Consider the following 23,330-nt stretch of genomic DNA (forward strand, 5'->3'; position numbering starts at 1 on the left):
CTTTGTAAATGGGATAGAGATTTACTCAATGTCCCTCAAACTCTCTGATTATGAAGTGAAGAAAACTTCCAATGCTACCTCCAGTCAAGACGAACCTGCGCTTCAGATACTTCACAGAATCAACGCAGGTAGTGACAGTCTGAATCAGCCGTTCGGGATTGGGCTGGATGACCATCTACACATACAGGGTTCTAGAAATGGCACTGCTATTGAAGCATATGATGTCATATAGACTACAATAAAAGCTCTTGGACATTAAGTGAATATGGAGCACCCGGGGACCTGTACAGTACAGTCAGGACAATTGGTGGTAGTGATGAGGCTGACAATGTGGGGTACAATCTGACATGGACATTTCCCGTTGACTCAGGTTTCAAATACATTGTTAGGCTTCATTTCTGAGAGATTCAACTATATGTAACAGAAGTGAAAGAGAGAGTGTTCAACGTGTATATCAACAACAAGACAGTGGAAAGCTGCCTGGATATAGTTTCTATAGCTGGTGGTCCTTTGGTTGCAATGCATAAAGACTATATAATCACGGTTTCAGGAATGAAAGAAGGAAGAAATGATCTTTGGCTTGCCTAGCAGCCTAACACTGATTCAAAGCCACAACTTGCTGATGTAATACTGAATGGAGTTGAGATCTTGAAGTTGAGCGATACTAGTAACAATCTTGCAGCTCATGTTCAAGTAGATAGTCGGGGCAAGACTACTCCATCTAATATCTACCTTGGATTGGTTCTGGGTATGGTTTTTGGAATTTGTCTAGTCTCTCTAACAGTCTACCTGGTTTCTCATTGGATTTCGAAACATTACGAGAAAAACCTTGGTAAAACAGGCAGCCTAAATGTTAAATCTTCAGATCATTGCCATTCAATTTCCCTTGGAAGATATAAAAGCTGCCACTAATAATTTCAGTGAAGCTCTTGTGCTTGGTTGTGGCGGGTTCGGTCAGGTTTATGAGGGTCTACTGGAAGATGGGTTCACCAAAGTGGCAGTTAAGCGCAAAAATCCTGAGTCCCACCAAGAAGTCCAAGAGTTCAAAACTGAAATCGAATTGCTCTCCACTTTTCGTCACATGAACATTGTATCTTTGCTTGGATATTGTCAAGAGGACAATGAGTTGATCCTGATATATGATTACATGGCTCATGGCACTCTACGTGATCATCTCTACGGGACTCAAAATCCACCACTGTTATGGACTCAGAGGCTCAAGATTTGCATTGGTGCTGCTCGTGGATTACACTAACTCCACACGGGCACAGAGCATTCCATCATTCACCGGGACATCAAATCAACAAACATACTCCTGGATCAATATTGGGTGGCCAAAGTCTCAGATTTTGGCCTGTCAAAAGTAGGCAAGACTGCGAGATCCTCTAGGAACCGAGTCAACTCAGGACCAAAGGGTACCTTTGGATATTTGGACCCTGAATATGGCAGAAACGGAACTTTAACTCGCAAATCAGATGTTTACTCTTCTGGTGTGGTTTTAATTTTGTTAGGAAAATGGGGTCCAGTCTCATGTAAGTAGTTTTGGATCAAGTAAAGGCCATGGGCCTTGATCTTTTATTTTACACAGAGCCCTAGCTATTTAATAAAAAAGATGTGGGGTTGTTTAAGGTGTGTGTCGACAACCAAGCAGAGAAAAAGAAGAAAAGCAGAGAGAGAAAAAGGAGAAGGGAGAGTTGGTTAAACGGAAGTCGATCCGTGGTTCGATTGAGTTGGAACCTTGTCAGTAGGTTTATGATTCAGAGTTATACATTCTGAACGGTGAAGATTGGGTTTTAAGCTCTCTAGGAACAAATCTAGGGTGTATTTGTTGAATCACTTATTTGGTGAGATTTCTCCAATTGTTTCTCTAGTTGTTGATTAGTTCTAGTTTTAGCTAGAGAAGAACTTTGTATAACTATTATTTGAGAGTGAAGATTTTTCTGGTGGCCCGTGGTTTTTTCCTATACACTGGAGGGTTTTTCATGTAAATTTTGGTGTGCTTTATTTTTTCTGCACATTTGATTATTGATTGTTGTTTATTGCTTCTGTATTGTTGTGATTATTGTTTCAGGCGCAACAAATTTTGTATATATTGTATAAGTTTATTTAAAGAAAATGAAAAATAAAAACAAATGTCAAACCTCTTATGCTCATTCAATACTTCATCAACAGACTGCAAGAGTTTTTCCACCGTTGCAGCGGCAACATCAAGTGATTCTTGTGTTTCAGCCTCAACTAAAACATGCAAGTTCCTATTCTTTGAAGGTTCGAGTGAAGGAGACCTAGCTCCCTCAAGTCTAACATCCAATGGCAATCCAGATGGCAACATTCTTTTAATCTCTAACAACCTACTATCCAAAGTTGGAATTTCAGGGTCAAATTGGATACCTCCAGTAAAATCTTTCATGAAATGAGGAAGGTGAATTACCGGCTTCGGCTCATCATTTGCCCACCGGGAATTTCTATTCTTGGTTCCATTGCCCAATCTCATCATTACCGCTTTGGTTGTTGTTTGAGTCGGAAGGCGGGTCCTACCTGCTCCTCCTTTGCCTTTGGCTGATGGTTTCCTCTAAAGCTTTTTTAGAACTAAACCCACAACACCGATAGAAGCAACATTGAAAATGAACAGCCTAAAAAGAAGGCTTCTTTTTTCTTTCTTCGTTTACGGAGATTCTAATTCAATAGCGCGTACCAACAGAGGTTAAGCGATCAGAACTTTGGTGAGCCATTGCCATAAATTACAGTGGTACAGAGTTGTTGATAGATTTATTTTGTTTGTTTAGTGTAGTGTTGTTGAGTTAAAAGGAGTTAGAAAGAAGAGACTAGAGAGGAGGGGAGGCGTTGGGAGTGATGGAGGGAAAAGGAAAGGATTAAGAAAAGCAAAAGGAAGGGAATATCTGCCTGTAACGTAGAGTTGGCAAAACACCACCTGTCCAACTGCTGCTTCCCCCAACCCGAGCAGGTTTTCCCTAAAACATTTATAAAAAAATGGACACGTGGTGGTTTTAGAATCCTTCGAGATTCTGTATAGATTATAGTAGATTCTGAATACTACGCTAAGTTGATAAGATCCATGCACGTGTTCAAATTTGGTGAAAATGATTTAATTAATTAAATTAAATATTTAGTTGGTTAAAAATTTTAATTGAAGATTTATCACACTTACTTAGATTAAGATAAAAGACACATAATTTGGTCAATTAAAGTTCAAAAACTCATAATCTAATCAATTAGAATTCACCTTTGAATCATTATTTATTTTATAACTAATTAAATTAAAATAATTTAAAAATAAAATCAAAGTAATTAATTTTTTTAAAAAAATTTTTTTACGTTACAAATTAAATCACATTTTATCGAAAACTATTCCAATACAACTCGATCAAACCCAATTCACCATTGCACATTTTTCATAATGTTATAGACATGTATCCTTGATAATTTTTTAAGTTAATTATTTTGTCCCTAGTTAATGACTTTTTATTAAATTAAAATATTGATTAGTTTTATTTATTTTTTTATTAACACTGAAGTTTTTAATTATTAAAATAAACTTTCCTTAATTAATTTTGTTTCTTAAATTAAAATATTAACTAATCATTTTATTTTCCTATTAAGTATTAATATTGAACTAAAGTAAATTATTGTGTTTGTTTAGAGGACCAATTTCAAATTAAATTGGTACCTTAATGCTTTGATTGGCCAAAAAATCCAATAATGAGATCTTCCCAATGTCATTTCATTATAGTCTTGCAATTTTTGGTTAGTGAGAATTTGAACAGATTTTGGTAAAAAAAAAAAAAAACTAAAAGGTTAAATTAAAACATAATAAAAAAAAATCAATCAGGCGAGTATTTTGCACCATTATTGTGCTATATTTTTATGCCTTTCCACAAAATGGATGGAACATTTACTCTTGCCATAATGATGCAAGCTGCAACAAGTTAAGGACTAGCAGTTCATTTGAGAGTCTGATAAGAAGATTTTCATTGCACCGCAACGTGCATTTTATGAATGGACCCTTAAAAATTCAAAATAAAAAGCAAGAAATGGATTGATGGTGATTACAAGATTATATTAAGGTTAAGTATGAATTGTCAATTGTTGGTTATTGTTTTTCTTATAACCTTTTGATACAGGACATTTTCCAGGTAATTGGAAGACATGACTATTTTTTTTAATTTTCTTTTCTTGTTCCATGAATTGGGTATGATTATGATTTTTTTTTTGTAGGCAGATTTTAATTGATTATATCATTTATATAAAAAAATATAAATAAAAGTGTTAATAGTGATCGACTTAAATAGCTTTATAAATTTTAAAATTAATAAATTTATTCTGAAATATATATTATTAAATTATTTAAATTTAATTAAAATCAACTAAAATTAAAAATAGAGTTTACATGAAATTAAATTGCTTAAATTTTTAAAATTTTGATTCCAAAAGTGTTAAAAGTAATTGGATAAAATATCTTTACTAAATATTTTTATAAATTTTAATTTAAATGAATTAAACTAAAAAACTATTAAACGTGATTGACTAAAATATTATTAAGAAAATTAAATCCAAAAATATTAAAAGTAATTGATTAAACTATCATTAAAATTTTTTTTTTATAAAATTTAATTTAAATAACTTTTTTATTATTATACTAATTTTATTAGTAGAATGATTTTGCGCATCAAATGAAAATACAACTTTTCTTAATTTATTTATGTTTAATTTAAATCAATTAAAATTAAAAGTAGAGACTATTTAACATTTTAAAATTTTAATTCCAAAAGTGTTAAAGTGATTGGTTAAAATATATTTAGTAAATTTTTTTATAAATTTTAATTTAAATAATTTTTTTATTATTAGACTTTTTTTATAATTAGACTAAAAAGTGTTAAAGGTGATTGATTAAAATACCTTTAATAAAATTTTTGATGACTTGAATAGTGAAAAATCATATTGTTTTTAGGGTTATAAAATACACGCATATATATACACACATGTATAAATGGGTTTAAAGCCCACGAGATATATCCAAAAATAAAGCCCAACCTTATAAGTCAACTAAACATAATATATATTTTAACAACCCCTCAAACTAAAGATGGTTCGAAATGAAACATTTGGATTTTGGAAACTAAATAACAAAAACGTGAACTTGAAATAGACTTTGTAAAAATATTCGCTACTTGTAATTAAAAAAAAATGCAATAGCATGATAATGCCTTTGTGTATCTCTTGTCTGATAAAATGACAATCTATTCTAATATTTTTTGTCCATTCATGAAAATTATTATTATGAGCCAGTTCAATTACACTTTTACTATCACAAAAGAATGGAATAGAAGTAGGCATGTCAACACCTAAATCTATAAGTAATTGACACAACCACATAATTTCTGCTATAGCATCCAATAAAACTCTATACTTTGCTTCAACATGTAAACGCACCATAATTATTTATTTTTTGCTTTTCTAAGATATTAAAGAATCACCCAAAAAAATATAATAACCAGTTGTAGAATGTCGATCATTAACATCACTAACTCAGTTAGAATAAAAAAAAAGCATGAAGTTTAAGTTTAAAAGTTGATAAGAACAACAAACCTTTATGTAGCATTCCTCGCAAATATCTCAATATCCTAAGAACTGCAGCAAAGTGAATTATCTTAGGTGCTGTTATAAATTGGTTTACAACTCGAACTACATGACTAATATCAAGTCTTTAACTATCGAATATATAAGACTACCAACCAACTGTCTATTCAAAGTAGCATCATTGAGAAGTTCTCCATTAGTAGCTTTTATTTTGACATTAGTTTTGAGAGGAGTGTCAAACGTTTTATTATCAGATACACCAGCTTTAAAAATAAGATTAGAAGCATATTTTACTTAAGACAAGACATATCCATGAGAGGAATAATCAACTTCAATTCTTAAAAAATATCATAATGGACCACAATATTTCATCTCAAAGGTTTTGCTAAGATGATTTTTTATATTCTAAATACCAAGGTTATCATTTCCAGTTATCACCATATTATCAACATAGAGAAGCAAAAATACAATACATTTTCTAGATCGACGAATAAATAATGCTAAATCATAAAGACTTTCCACAAATCCTGAGTTAAGCATAATAGTGTTGAATTCTTAAGCCAAGAACGCGATACTTGTTTTAAGACCATATAAAGCTTGTCGAAGCTTGCACATTTGATTAGTTTGGCAAAACAATCCAAGAAGAGATTTTATATAAACTTTTTCACAAGTATCTCTATTCAAGAAAGCATTTTTTACATCCATTTGTGATAAAATCCATCATCGAATAGAAGCAATAGCTATAAAAGTTTGAACAGAAGTCATTCAAGCTACAAGAGCAATGGTTTCTTCATAGTCAATACCATACTTCTTAGTAAATCCTTTTGCAACCAACCTAGCTTTATATCTCTCGATAAACCCATCTAATTTAGTCTTTGCCTTGTACACCCATTTACAATCCATTATAGATTTTCAAAGAGGTAAATCAATAAGATTCCAAGTATGAGTTTTCTTTAAGGCATCTAATTCTTCTTTCATAGCTGCTTGCTAAAGAAGATTAGAACTTGCTTCACGATAATATTTAGGTTTACAAATAGAAAGAATGGTAGATAAGAAACAATGAAAATCATGATAACATTTTTAAGGAATTCGCTCACGTGTTGAACATCTAAGTTTTGAAACAAAACTGCTCTAATGAATTAGACAATGGTGGTGTATGATTACTTATGGTAGAGTCAGTAATGGGACAAGTTTTATTTAGATGAATCTACTGAGGAATTGGAGAACTTTGAGACACATGGGAAGATTAATTAAAGTCATTTAAATCAACAAAAGGATAAAAAAAGATATGAAACTCATGAGGATCATTGGTAGATTTTTTAAAATGAGGAAATGAATACATCAAAATATTTTTTTAAAAAGTAACAACTGAGAAATACGAAGTTTTTGTGCAATAGGATCATAGCAACAATATTGTTTTTGTCCAATACCATACCCTAAAAACACATAAATAGCAATTTTTTTTAGATAATTTATCACACTGAACTTTAGGAAGCAAAACAAAATATGTAAAACCAAAAATATGAAGCTTAGAATAATTAGGAGTATTGTTATACAAGCATTCAAAAAGAAAAATTCCACCAATGACAGATGAAAAAATTCAATTAATAACATAAACTGAAGTAAGTGTAGCTTTTCCCCAAAATTTCTTAAGAACCAATGAAGATAACAAGAAGGCTTTAGTGGTTTCCATAATATGATAATACTTTCTTTCAACAGCACCATTTTGCTATGGTGTATTAATATAAGATGATTCAAAAAAAGTATCTTGAGAAGCAAGAAACTCATTTAAATTACTTGATTGATACTCTCTAGCAGAATCAGCATGAAAATGTTTAATAGTTTTAAAGAACGGTGTTTTGATCATGGCGAAAAAATCTTGATAAATTTTAAGTAAATTCGAACAATGCTGAAACAAATAAATCCAATTGTACCTCGAATAATCATTAATAAAAATAACATAATAATAACCCCCATAGTAAGTAAACAAGATGGGCTCATATAGCAGAATGAACAAGATTAAAAGAAAATAAAGAAATTGATTCACTTTTATTGAAAAGTAAAATAAACTATTTTGCTTGCTTGTAACTAATACTATTATTGGACGTTTATAACTTAACATAACCTAAGTTGCTACTAGATACCAAATATTGAAGTCTAAGACAAGAAACATGTCCTAACCTACAATGCCAGAGGGAAAGAGATGAAAGCTTTTGAATGCCAGAAACTAATAAGGATTTTTGCATAAAATGATGATCATATTGACCAAAAGGATGATGTGACACATGTGTGTTTTCCAAAAAAAATAATCTTCCAATTTTATGGCTTGTCCTAACCATTTTCCTTGTTAAGCAATCCTACACCACACGACCATAAGAGTAAAAAAATGACATCAAGAATTTGATCATATAATTGACCAATAGATAGCAAATTCATAGAAAGTGATGAAACCAAAAAAACATTATCAAAAGAAACATTTTGAAAACATGAGACCGAGCCAATATGAGTAGTAGATATATTTGAATCATTAGTAGTATGAATAGAAGGTGAATAACTAATAGGACTTAAAGAGTCAAAGATAGAATTATCAAAAGTCATATGATTAAAAGCTCTAAAATCAATGATCCAATCATTAAAATCAGTACCTAGAGTAACTGATAATGCAGATGTAGAAGAATTATTACTCATAGAGTTGTTACTCATACTAGAAATAACTTTTTGAAAAATCTCTTGAGTTTGATTTATAGTGGAGTGAGAGTTAACATTAAAAGTTTCTATAGACAACGTTGCAGCAGCAACTCACCCCATTTTATGCAAGCCAAATTTTTTTTCAATTATGGGTAATTATGCTTTGTATGTCCTAACTCATGATAGTAGTAATGTTTAATCATAGAAGAATCCATTCATTGAGATGAGCAAAATGAATTGGAGATAAAATTTTTTAAACGTGCAGCAATTACTAAAATAGTATCATCTCTTCATCTGGATTGATTGAGGATGCCTCTTCTAGTTTCTTTAGCTATCAATTCTGACAAAACAATGTCAACAAAAAGAGAAGGGACATGATGTAGAATAGAAGCCCGAATAGACTCAAAATCATCTTGAAGTGCCATTATGAATTGTGTAAGATGACTTTCTTTCTGTGTCGTTAATATAATTCTACATCAACAATCCATTTAGGTTTTATAAAAGCTAATTGATCCCAAATAATTGACATTTTAGAATGAAAATAAGAAATTGATTGTCCCTTTCTTTGTTTCAAAGTAGCAAGATCCATCTCAAGCTTATATCTTCTAGCAAAATCAATTTGAACATAACATTTGTCAAGAAAATCTCAAACTTCCTTAGCAGTGTCAAATTTCCCAAGTTGCATACTAATTAAAGGAGCAACAATATTAACAATCCAAGTAACAATTTTGCTATTATTAATCTCCCATTATTCATATTCAAACACAAAATTTTCCAATTTGTCAAGAGCTTTTGGACATTTTTTTATCACCTGTAACATATTTCCAAAGTATTTTTCCTTTTAAAAAATTTCACATCAAATAAGACCAATGAATGTAGTTTGTTCCATCTAATTTCATTGTAATAGGCTGTGATGATTCCAAGAGAGCCATAAGAGAAAAATAATTCAAAGCCAATACACTAATTAACCCATAACAAGCCAATAAATTGATCAATTCGTAACAAGTGAAACAGATAAGCCAATTACATAGGCGAACAATCCAAAACCAATAAAGTATTTAGTTAACCCGTAGACAATGAATAAAAGTAGGAAAAAATTTTAGTAGCCTTTAATATGATTTTGGTAATCATTGATATAATTTCTTTAACTTATATTATAATTATAGTAATCATTTATATACTTTTGATAACTTTTATAAAATTTTGGTAATCTTGAATACAATTTTGGTAATCTTTGACAAGATTTTATTAATATATCGATATAAATTTAGTAAATTTTAATAAAATTTGGTAACTTATAATATAATTAATTAGTATTGCATGCGTAAATTAATGATGAATTAAAATAAATCAAACTAATAATTTATAAAAAAAAAGGGCTAAAAGTTATACAATATTAAAAAACTAAAACTATGAGCTTCAAAAACAAAAATGTAAGGATTGCATGAAATTAAATTATATGAATATCATATGCACAATATAAATAGTAATTGAATATTTTTAATAATATTTTATCAGCATGGAAAGAAATTGTTTTGACTAGAAAATGAAAGAGACATAATAATAAATGTCAACATACTTTGATTAGAAAGAAATATGCAAAATTTAAGGAGCTAAATATTTTTATGTTTAAAACAACCAAATTACGAATATAAATTACAAAAATAAAAGTGCTAACAACTCATTAAATTTATCATTCAATGAAAAAAATTAATTTTAAAAGCACCAAAATGGGAAAAATAGATATGAAACATTAGTGAATTGGGATTTTAAAAGTAGAAGGGGGTAGACATGGCCAACAATACATTAAGAGTTAACTTAGTAGTAAACCTGTGATAGTAACTATAGACACCCAATTTGGTCCAGGCTCGAATCAATTTGGCCTGGTTCAAATGGGTAAGCCTATTTGCATTTTTATTTTTATTTTTTTAATTTTTTATTACTATTATTATTTATTAATATATATTTTTTAATTATTTATCTATTAACATATTTTATTATTTATCTATTAATATATATTTTTATTATTTATCTATTCATATATTATTATTTATCTATATATTTTTATCTATTATTATTACTATTATTATTTTTTTCTTGACTTTATATTTTTCTTGATTGATTTTCAGCTGGGATTAGGATTAGAAAAAATTGAAATTCTGTTGTGAATTTGGGATTCAATCAGAGTCTGGATTGGATTCAAAGATTGAATCCCAATCCAAGATGGAATTGGGATTGATCAAAAACTCTTATGATCAATCTCTATAAATAAGTCCATAAATCACACAAAAAACACATAGAAGAGAACAAAATAAAACAGAGGCAAAAAAAAAATTTGAAGGCAGCTCTAGAATTTTTAGAAAATTTTTTGGAGATTTTAGCATTTTTTTTTGGAAAATTTCTAGATTCCGATGAATTTTTCGGTGAAACTTGAATTTTTCGACAAAGTTTCTGACAAACTTTGAAGTTTTCGACGTGTTTTTTCAGATTTTGGTAGAACATTCAATCGAAATCTGAAATTGTTTAGAGAAAAGGGGAGAAAAGAAGGGAAGAGAGAGAAAAAAGGAAGGAAAATCTGAAGGAAGATCGAGTTTTAACCTTATATACCATCTCCAACACGACTTCATTTTTGCGTTAGTAAACCTAGAGGATCTGTGCATTTTGTCAAGATCCGACCCAACCCATAGTGCACCCGAACCGGTGACCCTTTTCTCCGTCTGGGTTCCAATCGAGCCTTTTCCTACTAAGCCGCACATTTGAGTCGATTCTGTCTCTTAAGCCGAGCTAAGTCATTCCAAGGTTTTTTTTTAATTTTATTTATTTATTTTTATTTTTATTATTATAATAATAATAATAATTATTAATTTAGAATTATTTGGTATTCCTTAATTTTAATTTTAATTTTTTCTTTTTCTTTTCAATAATTTTTTTTCTAAAAAAATAAAAATTACAAAAAAAATATTTTTTTAAGAGAAAGTTGAAAGTATCAATTTTCTTGAAAAATAAAAGGTTTTAAAAAACATATATTTTTAGGGAAAAGTTAAAAGTATCAATTTTCTTCCAAATTAAAATTTCAAAAATTAAAAAAAAAATTTGAGAAAAGTTGGAAGTATCAATTTTTCTTAAAAATAAAAATTATCATGAAAAGCATTTTAAGAAAAAGTTAAAAGTATCAATTTTTCTTAAAATAAAAACTCTAAATGCTTTAAGGAAAAGTTGAAAGTATCAATTTTTTTTGTACAAAAACAATGAGTTTTTTTTTTTAAAAAAAATTAAAAGAAAAAGGATTTGCATAAAAAATTGAATCATTATTCCTTTTTTTTTTTTATCTCATTTCTTCTTTTCTTGAAAATTTTTAATATTGAATAATCCGACGATAGAGCATCTGTAAATAAAATAGTAGTTTTCTTGCATACTCTTTAGGTGAAGAGATTTTTTTAATTTTAGCTAAAAGTATTTGAGTTAATTAAGAATAATTTTTAATAATTAATTACTTGATAAAATTTTTAAGGCTTATTGAATAACACAAATTTAAGCTGGTACCATCTTTGATGGGCGTTGTGAGGGTGCTATAACCTTCCTCACATATAACCAAACTCTTGAGCCATATTCTGGTTAGTAGACCTGAACTTATTTTTTTAAGGACTTTTAGTCAAGCTTAGGTGTTCCTTGAAAGGATAAATTTCTAGGTGACCAATCGCACCTAAACAAAAAAGATTGGTAGCAACTCTTTAAGTCAATGTCAAGTGATAGATCCCCAGATCTAAACGTAATGACAGTTTGGCGACTCCACTGGGGACGTCTGAGAGTCAGGCCAGCAAATAAATTTATGTTATCCAAAAACATAATAAAATTGAACCTTTTGTATAGATTTTTTATTCATTCATATTTATTTACTTTGTTAATTTTGTCATTCATATGCATATGCATAACATGAGCTCTATACCTGAGCTCCTTCCCTCTTGGAGGGAGTAAAGTACCTATTGCTTTTGTGAGGTTTAATGCTTTCGTAGTGGCTAGCGAAATACTCCCACTCAAATTGAACTTTTTTCGCTTGTAACCTGTAATGGGTGAGGATTGAGGTGCCTTACTAGTCTGTAATAGGCAATGATGTAAGGAACAATTTGGGAACCTTTAGACTTTTAACCTTGAACCACATATAGTTAACTTTAAGAATGCCTAACCTATAGATAAAGCCATCTCTCTCCCTTTAGAATTGACCAAAAGCATAGGGTTCATTCCTTTTATTTTGTATGATGTTTTAATTTACTTAGTTATTTATTTTTTTTCTCCTTATTTGGTATACTAACCTTTTGTTCTTATTCTTTTGCATTGTTTCATACTCATATCATAAAGTTGCATGAAGAACATTTGTTTGAAAGATGATATTCAACAAAAAATGTTTCATAGACTTCACAGAATGATTAGTTTGCTCCTCATCTGTATTAGCTCCTTGTGAGCCACCCAATGAAGTAAAGGTCCGGTCAGAAAAGACTTAACTAAAGAAAGAAGATTGCCTACCAATTGGTTATGATTCCACTTTGACATAAAAAACATCCATCCTCCTTAGATAAAATAATCTAGAAGATTTAGTTGATATATGGAAGAAGATGAGTCCGACTAGACAAGAAGAGTTTTACTAGAAGCATGGGCATATAGCACACCTCTTTGCAGTTAATGTTGACCATTAACTACTTAGAGCTGTAATGCATTTCTGGGATCCTGCATACAAGTGTTTCATTTTCAATGAAGTTGACATGACATCCACCATTGAAAAATATTCGACTTTGCTAGGTTTGCACCTCAAGGCTCCTGACAAGATATTTATTAAAAAACATAAATAAGGATTTTGTAAGAATTTGGCCCATCTCATGGGGATAGACAAGGAGATTATGGATTCTCATATAAAGGAAAAACAAGATAGGTTTGCCAACCTTGAAAGTTCTTTCATGATTTTTTAGTGCAACATGTCGATGAAGAATAGGGGTTAGACATATTTGCCTTAGCCATATACGGAATGGTGATATTTCCAAAAGTGCTGGGTTATATTGAACTAGCAATGATTGACTTTTTTAAAAGTATGATTAATGACTATAATCCTTCAATGATAGTATTAGCAGAGATTGTCAGATCTTTGAGTTACTGTATTTGAAATAGAGGACATTTTATAGGTTGTATACAGTTATTGTACCTATGGATGAAAGCCACTTCGAATGAAAAAAAGGTGCTTTCTCGAAGCTTTATATCTATAATCGAGCTTTGATTAAGGAATTTTACGAAAGTAGGTGGTCAGAAGAAAAGTCTAAGAAAGAGTGGGAAACTTTATTACAAAAACTGACAAGCACTAAAGTAAAATGGTTGGTCTCATGGATTAATCGTGAACCTATGCTATATCAATATGGAGATAACACTGTGGTCCCACTACTGGGTTTATAAGGAGTAACAAGTCATACACCACTTCTAGTGAAAAGGTAGTTTAGGGTAAAATAGTTCATTCCCATGACGTATGAGCTTTATCAATCAGATTTTTCTTACAGTGGGCCAAAAGCATTTCAGAGGATGAATGAGATGATTAAGGCATGGAAAAACCCTCGTAGAATGAGTCCTAGACCATTCATTGATAAAGTCACTCAAGGCTACTTAGTTTGGAGAGTGAGACGAAGATAAGAAATGGTATTCGCTTATGAAAGCTTTCAATCGCCAATAAAAGAAAAGTTTGAAGAGACACCATCAGAATTGGAGCTTACGACAAAAGAATTTAAGTCTAAAAAAGATAAGTTAAAGTAAGAAATCCAAAAGCTTCGAGAGAAGAAAGATCAATGAAAAGATAAAGCTAAAAAACATGAAGTCAAAGTTTGCAAGATTGCTATGGAATGTGACATAGCTGTTAAAGACTTATCAGAGTTACATTATGAACATAAGAGGTTGTGTGTGAGGGTACAAGCCAAAGAGATAACAATTATTGAGTTGACTGAAGAGAATGCGTGATTGAAATAAAAATATGCTGAATTGGAAGGAAAAAGCATCCAAGTACAGATAGAAAATAACATGTTGAACAATTACCTAAGTAGGTTAAAACAGCAGTTGAATGAACAAGAAGACTACATTACTGCATTGGTTAGAGAGCATAGAGAGTTATCATATCGAGTTTGGTGTGGTAAAAGAGAGAACTTAGGAAGATAAAAGTACATTGAGCACTTAACGACCCAAATTTGTAAAAGGGTATGTAAGGCAAGAGAGATGGTAGAATAGGCAGAGACATTGAAGCAAGTGGTAGCCTAGTAAGAGAACATGGGCAGCGTCTCCTAAACTTCATCGAAGAAGCTAGAGCCCAGTATAAACAGATCAAACAATTTTATGGTTATAACTCTAGGATGATAAACTCTATGTAAATGTAAGTTCTTTGAAATAAATGAAATATTTTGGTTGAGCACTATCTTAAGGCAAATGTTCTTTGCACACATGCATTTTCATTCATTGCATCCTCATTCATTACATTTAACAAAGTAACCATGAGATAGTCATATAAACTTGCTAATTCTAAGATATGGTATTCAAGATTCAAGGATAGCTCTATCCAGTAAGAACCCCATCCACTAATATAACACAAGAGCCAGAGCTAGACAAATGAAGCAAGAAAACTCTCATCGATTTGAAAAATTGGAAAAAACATAGGAAAAGATTGAGAATGAGTTGAGCAAGATTCTGGATGCTCTCAATAAGCTAAACAAGTGAAAATGAATAGAAAAAAAATAAGCCAACAAGGCCCCCCATCATAAGAAGTGACTGACCCTTTATATCTTTCAGGTTTTGATCTGCAACAAGCCCAGTCCACATAGGATATACCACCACAGTAGTTCACATATCCTGTATACCCTTGAAATGCCATCAGTTTCAAGCCCAGGGCATTACCATAGCTATGTAAATCTTGTCTTTACTGAAAAGGTAATAGAACCGATCCATGTTCCTGACCTAGATGACTTGAGATATAAGGAGAAAGAAAAGGCAAATGTGGTGGAATCTTAGGAAGGTTCGAAGATTAGTATGTTTGAACAAATGTTACGGGCTATAGAAGGAATTAGATTTTATGGTTCTATCAATGCTGCTAGGTTTTGCTTAGTCCCAGATGTAGTTATTCCACCAAAGTTCAATGTACCAAAATTTGAGAAGTATGATGGTATGAAGTGTCCAAAAACTCATATCACCATGTACTATCAGAAGATGGTAGCCCATGTCTATAATGAAAAACTATTAATACATGTTTTTCAAGATAGCCTTACAGGCTCTGCTGCCAGGTGGTATGTGCTGGACAGAACCCGTATCCATTCTTGGAGCGATATGGTCCATGACTTCATCAATCAATATCGACATATTATGGATTTGGCTCCTGATTGTTTGTCTTTATAGAACCTAGAGAAAAAAACAAATGAGTCTTTTAAAGAATACACCCAGAGATGAAGAGATATAGCTTCTCAGGTGTAACCTCTTCTGACTGATAAAGAGACTACAGTGCTGTTTGTTAGCACTTTGAAATCTTCCTATTATGAAAAGATGATAAGAAATGTAACCAAAAATTTCGTTGACATGGTGATTTCAAGAGAAATTATTGAGAGTGCCATCAAGAATGACAAGTTGAAAGGAGTCGAAGCATCCAACAAAAGAGCCCCAAAAAAGAAAGAGACTAAAGTTCAAGCTGTGAGCTTTGATAGACAATAATTCAAGGGTTATTAACCCTACTCACTATAAGAATACCCTCCATATTACCCTTCTGTGAATAACACTTCCCCTTACTCATACCAACCAATCCTACAATCCTCTTATTCTCAAACATATTAACCTTCTTTTAGGCCTCAAAACACCATATACAGTCCTAACACTTAACTACCTTAAGACCTTAAACCCGTCTAGCTAGCTCAATAGGTGGTTCACGAGAGCAACGAACTACTCGTGAAAAGTCTGTATTTGACCCAATTCCCATGACTTATATAGAATTATGTCGTGAGCTTTACAACAGTCATCTAATTACTTCTAGCAAATTAAAGCCACTCAAAACGCCTTACCCTAAATGGTATGATCCCATAACCCATTGTGACTATCACTATGAGATTATTGGTCATTCCACTGAAAGTTACACTGCCTTAAAACACAAAGTGCAATGGCTAATCAAGGATGGAATGATTAGCTTTGATACAAGAGGGGTAACTGTACCAAACGTTAGTGACAATCCTTTGCCTAATCATAACGTAATGCCTTGAATTACGAATAGAAGTGTCATGTGAAGAGAAAAATTACAGATATTAAGACTCCTCCAAGTCAGCTGTTTGATGTTTTATGAAAAGCTAACATAATACAACCAGTAATTTTTGTTTCACAAAAATGTGCAAATAAGGCAGCTGTAAACACCTAATTTGGTCCAAGCCCGAATCAATTGGGCTTGGTCCAAATAGGAAAGCCTATTTGTATTTGTATTTGTATTTTTTTAATTTTTTATTACTATTATTATTTATTAATATATATATTTTAATATTTAACTATTAACATATTTTATTATTTATCTATTAATATATATATTTATTATTTATCTATTCATATATTATTATTTATCTATTAATATATATTTTTATCTATTATTATTACTATTTTTACTATTGTTATTATTTGTTTTCTTGACTTTATGTTTTTCTTGATTGATTTTCGACTGGGATTAGGATTAGAAAAAATTAGAATTTTACTGTGAATTTGAGATTCAATCAGAGTCTGGATTGGATTCAAAGATTGAATCCTAATCCAAGATGGAATTGGGATTGATCAGAAACTCTTCTGATCAATCCTAGTTTCTGATCAATCCCTATAAATAGGTCCATAAATCACACAGAAAACACACAAAAGAGAACATAAAGAAAACAGAGGCAAAAAAAAATTCGAAGGCAGTTCTAGAATTTTTAGGAAAATTTTTAGAGATTTTAGCATTTTTTTTTTGGAAAATTTCTAGAAAATTTCCAGATTTCGATGAATTTTTTGACAAAACTTGAATTTTTTGACAAAGTTTCTTATGATCTTTGAAGTTTTCGGCATATTTTTTCAGATTTCGGTAGAACATTCAACTGAAATCTAGAATTGTTTAGAGAGAAAGAGGAGAAAAAAAGGGAATTGAGAGAAAAGGGGAAGGGAAATCTGAAAAAAAATTGAGTTTCAGCTTTATATACCCCCTCCAACACGACGTCATTTTTGCATTAGTAAACCTAGAGGATCGATGCGTTTTGCCAAGATCCGACCAGACCCATAGCGCACCGGAACCAGTGACCCGCTTCTCCACCTGGGTTCCAGTCGAGCCGAGCCGTTTCCTACTAAGATGCACATTTGAGCCGATTTTATCTCTCAAGCCGAGCCGAATCCAAGTCGATTCGAGCCGTTTCAAAGTTTTTTTAAAATTTTTATTTATTTATTTATTTATTTTATTATTATAATTATTATTAATTTATAATTATTTGGTATTCCTTAATTTTAATTTTATTTTTTTTCTCTTTCTTTTCAATAATTTTTTTTCTAAAAAAATAGAAATTACAAAAAAATATTTTTTTAAGGGAAAATTGAAAGTATCAATTTCCTTGAAAAATAAAAGGTTTTAAAAATATATATTTTTTAAAAAAAGTTAAAAGTATCAATTTTTCTTAAAAATAAAATTTTCAAAAAAAATATTTTAGGGAAATTTCCCATGAAAGTAAAATTTTCAAACATATTTTTGAGGAAAAGTTGAAAGTATCAATTTTTCTCAGAATTAGAATTTCAAAAATTAAAACAAAAATCATTTTTGGGAAAAGTTGGAGTACTAATTTTTTTTAAAAATAAAAATTATCAAGAAAAATATTTTAAGGAAAAGTGGAAAGTATCAATTTTTCTTATACAAAAGCAATGAATTTTCTTTTTTTAAATAAAAGAAAAAGGATTTGCATCAAAAGTTGAATCATTATTCCTTTTTTTTATCTCATTTCTTCTTTTCTTTTCTTGAAAATTTTAAATGTTAAATAATCCGACAATAGCGTATCTGAAAATGAAACAATAGTTTTCTTGTATACTCTTGAGGTGAGAGGATTTTCTTAATTTTTTGTCAAAAGTATTGAAGTTAATTAAGAATAATTTTCAATAATTAATTACTTGGTAAAATTTTTAAGGTTTATTGGATAACACGAATTTAAGCTGGTACCATCTTTCGATGGGCATTATGAGGATGCTATAAGCTTCCTCACACGTAACTAAACTCCCGAACTTTATTCTGGTTAGTAGACTTGAACCTATTCTTTTAAAGACCCTTAGTTAAGCTTAGGTGTTCCTTGAAAGGATAAATTCGTAGGTGGCCAATCGCACCTAAACAAAAAAGATTGGTGGTGACTCCTTAAGTCAATGTCTAGCGATAAATCCCCAGATCTAAACGTTATGACAATAACAAATCAATATAAACTTAGTGGTAAACTATCAAGAACTCATTGCTAAATTAGTTATAATGTGAATGATAATAACAGAAATTAATGATAATTTAATATAAAATCAATATTAACTTAGAAGTAAATTATCATTAATTTAGTAATAAATTATTGATAATTTAATAGTAAATTATTTATAATTTAATGGTAAATTAATGATAAGTGTTAACTTAATAGTAAATTATAGTTTATGAACTTAGTGGAAACTTCTAAATAGAAAAATCAACCTAGAAAAAAATTAGATATTTATTTTTATTAAATTTCATTTTAAAATTTTTGTTATATTTATTTACTTTAAAAAATAAATTTAAAATTTCAATTTAATTTAGTATTACGATGATTTTTTCAATTTCATTACTAAAAACAAATATTTAATTATTTAATTATATTATAATTATAATATCGTTAAGAATCACTTGCAAAGCACATGTCACGAAAACTAATTCTTCCAAAATATAATCTAATTTATATAATCGGCTCACAAGATTCTATAAATGACAAGAAGAATGCAAGAAAATTTTGAGTTCTAACACTTTTTTCTGATTAAATTTTATTATAAAAAAATGCTCCAAATGAAGCCAAAAGCCGGCTTCTAAAGCATCAGTAAATCTTATATAAAAGAATGAATTAATGTTTAGTACATAAAAACATCTGAATTCATTGCTAAGAGACGAAAATGAATTCCACAGCAAAGCTTTTAATCCTTCTCACAAGTTTTCTGTGCCTGTTTCTCATCATAACTCTATTCAAAATCCTTCACAAATATTGGTGGATACCTTTCCGCATACAGTACGCACTGAGTTTACAGGGAATCAAAGGACCTCCTTGTGAATTCATCCATGGAAACAACAAAGCATCTGTCCAATTCAGAAAAGAAGCATTAAGCAAACCTATGGCTGCCTTGACTCATGATATATTTCCCAGGATGCTGCCTCAGTTTTAGTCCTGGATCAACATATATGGTGAGATAATTCCGAAGTTTTTCACTTGGAATTTGTTTCTAACTTCAAATAAAAAATGAACCCTTTCTTTTGTTCTTTTTTTAGAGAAGAATCATCTTACCTGGGAGAGAAATCAAGCTCAACTGGTAATTTCAGAACCAGAACTAGTCAAAGAGGTTCTTAAAAAAATTGAAGTATCTTTTCCGAAAAGGAAGGCTGAAAACTTTATCTATGAGATACTCGGGGACGGGCTTGTGTCAACCGAGGGTGAAAAATGGGCCAGGCAAAGGAAGTTGGCAAATCATGCTTTTCATGTGGAGAGCTTAAAAGTAAAACTTCGAAAGTCTATTTTGTACTGACATTAAGAGTTATGAATTAGTTTCTTACAAAATGGATGGTTGTGTTTGGCAGAACATAAATCCAGCAATAATTGCAGCCGTTGAGACAATGCTAGAGAAGTGGAAAGGCCAGGAAGGGAAAGAGATCGAAGTGTTTGAACAATTCGGGTTACTGACTTCAAAAGTTATATCTAGAACAGCTTTTGGTACCTGTTACTTGTAAGGGGAGAAGATTTTTCAAATGTTGATTAAATTATCAATACTTGCTAGCAGAAATTTTCATAAATCTCGGATTCCGGGCATCAGGTAAGTTAATTTGTAACCTTCTAATCGCACATAGACATTATAAAGATATGCTATGATATATGCATAGATTTAAATCCATAATGCTTTGTGAGATAGAATCACAGAATCTTCGAGTCAAATTGAATAATATCTCCCTTAGGTACCGTCTTTACATTATTAGTCTAGAGTCAAGAGTTTGTCCCTGATTTCCAATAGAGAGGAAATACTAGAAGTCACTTGAGTGCAAAATCTGAAATATGATCCAAAAGGATTTATTTCCTCCTTTTCTCCATGTATATGGCTTATACCTTTGTTTGCTTTTGCAGCAAGATTTGGAAAACTACTGATGAAATAGAATCAGAAAAGCTTGCTAAAGGAATACATGAATGTGTGATGGAAAATGGTTAAGAAAAGGGAAGAGAAAATACTGGCTGGCGCAGCTGACAGTTTCGGCAGTGATTTTCTAGGATCATTTGTAAATGCTTTCCATGATTCGGATGAGAAAAACAGGCTCTCCATAGAAGACTTGGTAGATGAGTGCAAAACATTCTACTTTGCTGGACAAGAAACCACTAATTCCTTGCTTGCATGGACAGTCCTTCTTTTAGCAATCCGTACAGATTGTCAAGAGAAAGCAAGACGAGAGGTGATCGAGGTATTTGGTGACAAAAATCCTCATTCTGAAGGCATTTCCAAACTAAAAACTGTAAGCAAAACTGCAATCTCTGACCATTTCAATAGTGCAGATGAACATGATCATCAACGAAACCCTGAGGTTGTATCCTCCTGTATCTGCCATGTCTAGAAACGTTTCAAGAGACGTTCAATTGGGAAAGCTCATTATTCCTGTTAATATGGAGGTTATGGTCCCAATCACAGCACTTCACCATGACCCTCAACTATGGGGTGATGATGGGCATCTTTTCAAAGCAGAGAGATTCGCAGAAGGTATTGCGAAAGCTACCAAATACAATGCGGCTGCATTCATTCCCTTCTCATTGGGACCTCGATCTTGCGTGGGTATGGGCTTTGCAATCACAGAAACAAAGACTGCTCTCTCAATGATCCTACAACGCTACATCATTACTCTCTCCCCAGCCCATATTCATGCGCCATTTCCTCAACCTATGGTTCAGCCAAAACATGGACTTCAAGTAATGCTTCATTCCCTACAGAGTGATGCCTAAAGTTTTTAATGCAATAACTGCTTCTATTAGTGTCTAAGATGGTAAAATATTCATAGTAAGTGAGAAACAGTTTTAAATAATGGTGTGATCAATGTACAACACACAGTTCTTACCAGCCATTTTTGGCTCCTGATTGTGTATCAATTCAAGTTTTTAAATTGGGTGATCCTTGACTTGCTGTCAAAGCCTTTCAGCTTTAAATAATTCGTTTCTCTTTTCCATAGTTGTTGGCTACTTACTGGCGCAGGGAACCGGGTAACTGGTGGATTTGTCTACTACTGTATCCAGAATGCCAGTTGCAGTAAGAAGGAAAAGCAAAAAACTTGGAGGTTATTTGATCACCACGAAGCTGCAAAAGGATTTCTGGCTCTTGGCTTAAACAAAACGGCATTATTTTTTTAATTAGCCTTCAACTCTTTTCAACAAAGGGGATTCTAATCTTACTCCAGAATATATGTGATTTTCCTAGTGTTATGGTTTGTAAATAATACTTTTAAAGTAAAAGGAAAAAGTGGGTTTGGTGTGTGAATGAAAAAGTTTGCGTTGTGTCATTATTCATGGCCCTGGATTATGTCTAAGGAAAGACAATTGGGTCCCTTGACCCCTTTAGGATCTCGTCCGGATGCTACAGTGGCCTAAAAGAAGCACATGGTTTTACAACTTTTGTTTTTTTGGAACTCATACCTGAATCTGCAAAACTCCATAACTGTATCTTGCATGGTTGTACTTGCAATAATTTGGCCTTTTGACAAGGTTTCAGCTTGAATCTTGCACCTTTTTTTTTATCAGTTGTTTTACAATATAAGTGCTTTCAATCTGATTAACTGGTAATTTTTGTGTGATATTGCCATGTCTGTAGACCAACTCATTCAAAAAGGCCATTTCAAAGTGGGGATATAATTGATCACCAAATCAACCTTGTATACTAGAATGTTCATGATATAAATGATAAAGATTTCTAGAAATCTGAATTCAAATTTTAGCATATTCAAATATTAAAAAGAAAATCTCATTTAAAAAAAATTATTGATCAAGATCCTCTATGATACTACATCAAATTTGCAAAATTAAAGTTCACATATTCTTTGATCTTTTCTACATTTCAAAAGAATAAGCCATTTTGTTTTCAAGCATTTAAAGTTTTTCTAATATTTTATAGTATTAATTTTTTTTTTCTTTACATTGTGATGTTATAAACTATTAAACACAATATTGAAATATTTCTTAAAATTAAAGTACAAATAGCCTATTTCATGTTAAATTAAATATGAATATTTGTTTTGAAATGAAAGAACTGAAATAGTATAAAAAAAAAGGGAGATATATAAGCATCTGCATGAGAACTAAGTAAGAACATCTAATTCTTTTTCTTTTTCTTTTTCTTCTTCTCTGCCTTCTTAATAGTAAGAATGTAGAAAGAATTGAATTCACTAATTTTTTTGGCCAATCAATTCACTAATTCAAGCTATATTTACATTTTTTATATACACGACTAGCAGTAGGGGTGCATAGAAACAAGAGGCAAATTGTATATATTTCTTATGATTCTATCAGCTATAACATTGTCATTATTTAAAATTTTCAAGTAGAAGATTAATTACCATAAAAGAACATTTGCTTTAAATTTTGTAAGTAGGATAAATATTAATGTTCTATGAAAATGAATGAATGAATCAATGTGGTTTAGTCATCAATTACTTACACGTAAGGATTTAAATGAAATATATATCTTATCATGAAGTAATGGTTCATAATTTTTTTTTCAATATATTACTTAGGTAAGTTATGTTAAAAAATTTTATTTCCAAATTTAAT

At 30.9% G+C, this 23,330-nt stretch overlaps 2 pseudogenes; both read left to right on the top strand.

Moving 5' to 3' along the window:
* The first annotated feature begins 490 nt into the window (after window positions 1-490).
* LOC149518655 (receptor-like protein kinase FERONIA pseudogene) overlaps window positions 491-23,330 on the top strand; it is a 52,568-nt pseudogene continuing 29,728 nt past the window's right edge.
* Window positions 21,009-21,526, top strand: LOC149518656 (cytochrome P450 CYP749A22 pseudogene; annotated as a pseudogene).

The sequence above is a fragment of the Durio zibethinus genome, chromosome 5 (assembly GCF_047325235.1).
Source record: "Durio zibethinus cultivar Kanyao isolate XHJ-2024 chromosome 5, ASM4732523v1, whole genome shotgun sequence".
Classification (NCBI taxonomy): Eukaryota; Viridiplantae; Streptophyta; class Magnoliopsida; order Malvales; family Malvaceae; genus Durio; species Durio zibethinus.